General features: G+C 40.6%; 1 pseudogene; it reads left to right on the plus strand.

Moving 5' to 3' along the window:
• The first annotated feature begins 590 nt into the window (after window positions 1–590).
• On the plus strand, window positions 591–2,721 carry LOC136763604 (1-phosphatidylinositol phosphodiesterase-like; annotated as a pseudogene).
• Window positions 2,722–5,520: the final 2,799 nt, after the last annotated feature.

A 5,520-nucleotide genomic window follows, 5' to 3' on the forward strand; every position in this document is an offset into this window, starting at 1 on the left:
AAAATTAACAAATGCATTTAAAAAAACTTGAACTATAAAATCACGTTTCCATTACAAATGGCATATATGAAGAGTAATATATTCCGCATATACACACACATAATATCTGTGTATTTCACAAAAGAGGCTAATTTTGTGCTAAACCCATATAGTTTATATATAAACATATATACAATACACATATAAAATGCCAATGAGGAAAATTACAGGCATATAAATGTAACATATATAATGTTTAATTTGTGTCCAATAGATGTTCTTTCCGTATGGGTGTAGACCCTCTCTGATGAAGTGAGCAGGTATTTGATACACAGATATGGGTGGAATAGTTCACTCCTGTTTGCTAAAATAAAAAAAGAAAGAAAGAAATGCAGAAGAATTTCCCAGGTTATTTATAGCATTGGAAATGTGTTTCATAACATTCAAACACTTACCTTGACTGACTCAGATATGAGCAAACAGGAGGGGAATTGGGCATCTGTATTTTAACTTATGTAATAAACATGAAAGTGGCTCCACTGACTTGAAGCACACTGATATTGTGTGTACAGTCACTGCCAGGTGAAACGCAATGTGAACAAAGCCCCCAGTGTGTCCCTTACAGTCTCCACATGTCAGGCCATTCCTCTCAGGCAATGCCAGGATATACATGATCAGTCAATCCAAAAATACATTCCCTTCTTCATTAGGACATCTGAAGTGAAAACAAACAAATATGGAGGCATGATGGAGAGAAGTGGTAAGATCTTGAATTCACGCCCTGTTTAGGGTAGATATGAAGACATGATGCAAGGCTGTCTTCAATATATATATGAGCAGCACTGTGAGTCTACAGCCTTACATTGAACGACTCGAGCGATTCTCTTCCACAGTCCGGAGACACACAGAACAAGGTGAGTTTGACTTTTACAGGAACACAAGAACAAGGAATGATCTACATTTTCAATTATAAAACCTTTCAAAAGAATGGATGTCTAGAATTATAATTTTATTGGCAATATGTATTATTGAAGTGTGAGCCATATATTCATATTTCTGTGTATTTATTTTTTTGTCTGTGTCTTGATGTTATGTGTTGCACGTTTACAAGTGTCCCCAGAAGGCAGGGAGCACATTTTGTCCTGTAGATGTTTTCCATGCCAGTGGTTAAACTGGGAGCACATTACACCTGAGAGAAACCATAATGGATAATGGTTTTAATGCTGTTTTTCAGCTGTGAAAAGAGTGACCATGAGGACCATACCAGCCCTTCACAGCCCCCTGAAGCCCCCTCTCTGCCTCTGTCTGCTGCTTGTGTAAGTATGTGTGCTGTGAAGGACAGCTGTGTTCGTCAAGGAAGAGTGAATTCTGTTCAGATCAATCTAAGGTATTAAACATCATAACCAGTCACTCCATTCAAATGATCTTCCATGATGTTTAAGACATGCATGTGTTCCTGGTAAAGTAACTGAATCACACATTCTCTGAAGTCATATATCAGCCATGTTTCTCTTAAGGAGAAAAGTCAACTTTTAGATTTCGCCAAATGCTAAATAATCCATTTCACACTGTTAGAAAGGGAGTTCAGTCCAAAAGCAGACTGCTGTGTCAGTCTCTGTGCTCCTTCATAGACAGCAGCACTGCCCTGTTTACTATGGTTTCAGACCCCACATGACTGTGTTGCTGTTGTTGTTGTTTTTAATGCTTTATGCTGATTTCCATTCCCTTTCAGGGTCTTTATCCTTGGCTGCCATGGAGTTGGAGAATCCAGCTTTAATGACAATAAATCTGGACCAGTGTCTGACGAGAACGCAGACTGGATGGGAAGATTAGATGATGACATGTTGCTTTCAGACGTCCTCATCCCTGGAACCCACGACACCATGACTTTGCATGGTGGCCCACTAGCAAAGTGTCAGGCTTGGGAATTAGAAGACCAGCTTAAAGCAGGCATGCGATACCTAGGACTCATTATTCATTGTCCTATATACCAGCATGAAATATTTGAATATGTAATTGAGACTGTGAAGAGGTTTTTAAACGATCACAAATAAGAGACAGTTTTGATTAGGGTGCAGCCAGAATGGTTTAAAATATATAAAGTTAAAGAATTAGTTAGAAAGTACATAAAAAATGAAAGTATAGTAGTGTGGGTGAATGAAACAATACCAAAACTGAAAGAAGTGAGAGGGAAGATTGTTTTTGGACAGAAAAAACCTTATTTTACTCTTGAAATTCCCTTCACTAGTACTGACAAAGAGAAGGACCATAACAACAAGAAAGAAACAAAGAAAGATAAAGTCAGTGAAGCCACTAAAGGGAGCTGTTCTAAAAATGTCTACCTGATCTACTCCAATAGTACCACTAAAGTCAGAAACCTCAGAACTCCAAAGAAAATTGCCAAAGAGGTCAACCCATGGCTCACTGAAGGTCTGGATAAAATGTGTGCAAGTAGGGGAAAGTGTGTGGTAGTGATCGCCATGGACTTCCCTGGAATAGACCTGATTAGCAGAATCATTAATGTCAACTTTAAATGAAACCAATAGCTAAATTCTAGCTCGGCTCATGGCTAATGTATCAGTCTGAGCTGTAATTAATCTGAACCTACTTTGTTTAATATGATGTTATAAGATTGTTGGTTAAAATTAACTAACTACATATAAAGACACAGCTTTGTGATGCTTTACTCCGTTATTTAAATGTTTGCTTAAATGTATGTGTATTGGGAAACATGGTACCTGTTAAATACTTGCTTGCAATAAATATATTTACTGCAGGTGTTGCACATTTATTGGAAATGGTTTAATCTGTTAAAACTATAAACCTTTACAAAATCACGAATAAGTCCAGAACTCTTAATAAACTGAAACTGTAGTCAGAGCAGGCAATAGCTCTCTATATAGCTCTCTGTATACATACAGTATAGCCCATCATATAGAGCAGTAAACTGAATTTGAAGTAGTGTAGAAAAGACAGTGAAACTGCATGTTTTACCAAGAGGTGGTTCCCAGAAAACTACATAAATACAGCAATAATACAAGTATCACCTCCAGAAATAATTAAAACATATTATTAAAGCTTCTGTTCAGATGGATAGCAGTACACAATACATGGGCCTCTAGGTGTATTTCTTCTTTGACTTAAATCACACATTCATGATCATTTATCAAAGCCTTCTCAAGTTTATTTTCACTCCCAGCCCATCAATCCACTTTCAAGAAATGCTTCATACAGTACAGGGACGTGGAGAGCAACTATTGTATGCTAGGGCCCTGTGATTTTCATACTTCCTGTATCATATACTGCAGTGAGTGGCATGGATTTTATACCTGATTACTGAGGACAGTTAATTATTAGAACAGCAACTGAGTGCATTACCTCCCACTGCTACACAAGTCCTAACGTTTGCTGTATTACTATTGAAAAATACTGAGGACACCTGACATTTCCTTCTGAAACCAACATGCAGTTGCAGTTCATCAAGCAGATTGTTTTATCAGTCTCTGTATTATTATTATTAGTAGTATTATTATTAATTTCTGAGCAGACGCCCTTATCCAGGATGACTTACAAAACAGAAGTGCTATACAGTCTAGAATTACAGATCAAACACTGTACAAATTAAGAAAACATACAGTTAATACAAGTCCTGCATCCCAGATTTGTGAGCTAATAATCCCAGACAAGATGTGAAGTCATAGTTAATAGCTCAGGGGAAGGGGCATCGGGGCAAACAGTGTGAACAACACGAGTACTAGCAATGTATTAGCAAGTTGCACAATGAACACTAGATAAAGTGCAATTTAACAGGAGAGCTGAGCCCCTCAGGGGAAAAACAGCTGAGTTACAGGTCTGAAAAGTCTTGAGTAAGCGCCGGAAGGAGGTCAGGCTCTGCTCTCTTGACTTCAGTGGGCAGGTCGTTCCAGCACCAGGGATGAGAAGCAGCGGATCTGGAGGAAGGAGAGTGGAGAGGAGGCAGAGTTGGTGCAGTGTGGTCGAGACAGCGGTAGATGAGGGTCAGTGTCTTGAACTGAATGCGTGCCGCTATCGGGAGCCAGTGGAGGGAGCGGAGCAGTGGAGTAGCGTGTGTGAATCGGGGCAGAGAGTCCTGGTTATCAATAAATTATAAATGTGATTAACCGATTGAGAAGTCAAAGGTGCCACTGCCTGCTACTGGAGGGAAACTAAATGTGTTACAAGTTCTGTGTGCTGCTACAGTACCGCTGTTTAAGTCGTTGTTAAGTAAGGCATGTGTCTTGCGTTTGGCCCTTTTTTAAAACATCTCGATTCTCCTGCTCTCATACAGTGAGGGAAAAAAGTATTTGATCCCCTGCTGATTTTGTACGTTTGCCCACTGACAAAGAAATGATCAGTCTATAATTTTAATGGTAGGTGTATTTTAACAGTGAGAGACAGAATAACAGCAAAAAAATCCAGAAAAACGCATTTCAAAAAAGTTATAAATTGATTTGCATGTTAATGAGGGAAATAAGTATTTGATCCCCTATCAATCAGCAAGATTTCTGGCTCCCAGGTGTCTTTTATACAGGTAACAAACTGAGATTAGGAGCACTCTCTTAAAGGGAGTGCTCCTAATCTCAGCTCGTTACCTGTATAAAAGACACCTGTCCACAGAAGCAATCAATCAATCAGATTCCAAACTCTCCACCATGGCCAAGACCAAAGAGCTGTCCAAGGATGTCAGGGACAAGATTGTAGACCTACACAAGGCTGGAATGGGCTACAAGACCATCGCCAAGCAGCTTGGTGAGAAGGTGACAACAGTTGGTGCGATTATTCGCAAATGGAAGAAACACAAAATAACTGTCAGTCTCCCTCGGTCTGGGGCTCCATGCAAGATCTCACCTCGTGGAGTTTCAATGATCATGAGAACGGTGAGGACTCAGACCAGAACTACACGGGAGGATCTTGTTAATGATCTCAAGGCAGCTGGGACCATAGTCACCAAGAAAACAATTGGTAACACACTACGCCATGAAGGACTGAAATCCTGCAGCGCCCACAAGGTCCCCCTGCTCAAGAAAGCACATGTACAGGCCCGTCTGAAGTTTGCCAATGAACATCTGAATGATTCAGAGGAGAACTGGGTGAAAGTGTTGTGGTCAGATGAGACCAAAATCGAGCTCTTTGGCATCAACTCAACTTGCCGTGTTTGGAGGAGGAGGAATGACCCCAAGAACACCATCCCCACCACCAAACATGGAGGTGGAAACATTATGCTTTGGGGGTGTTTTTCTGCTAAGGGGACAGGACAACTGCACCGCATCAAAGGGACGATGGACGGGGCCATGTACCGTCAAATCTTGGGTGAGAACCTCCTTCCCTCAGCCAGGGCATTGAAAATGGGTCGTGGATGGGTATTCCAGCATGACAATGACCCAAAACACACAACCAAGGCAACAAAGGAGTGGCTCAAGAAGAAGCACATTAAGGTCCTGGAGTGGCCTAGCCAGTCTCCAGACCTTAATCCCATAGAAAATCTGTGGAGGGAGCTGAAGGTTCGAGTTGCCAAACGTCAGC

This window comes from Amia ocellicauda, chromosome 11 (genome assembly GCF_036373705.1).
Source record: "Amia ocellicauda isolate fAmiCal2 chromosome 11, fAmiCal2.hap1, whole genome shotgun sequence".
Classification (NCBI taxonomy): domain Eukaryota; kingdom Metazoa; phylum Chordata; class Actinopteri; order Amiiformes; family Amiidae; genus Amia; species Amia ocellicauda.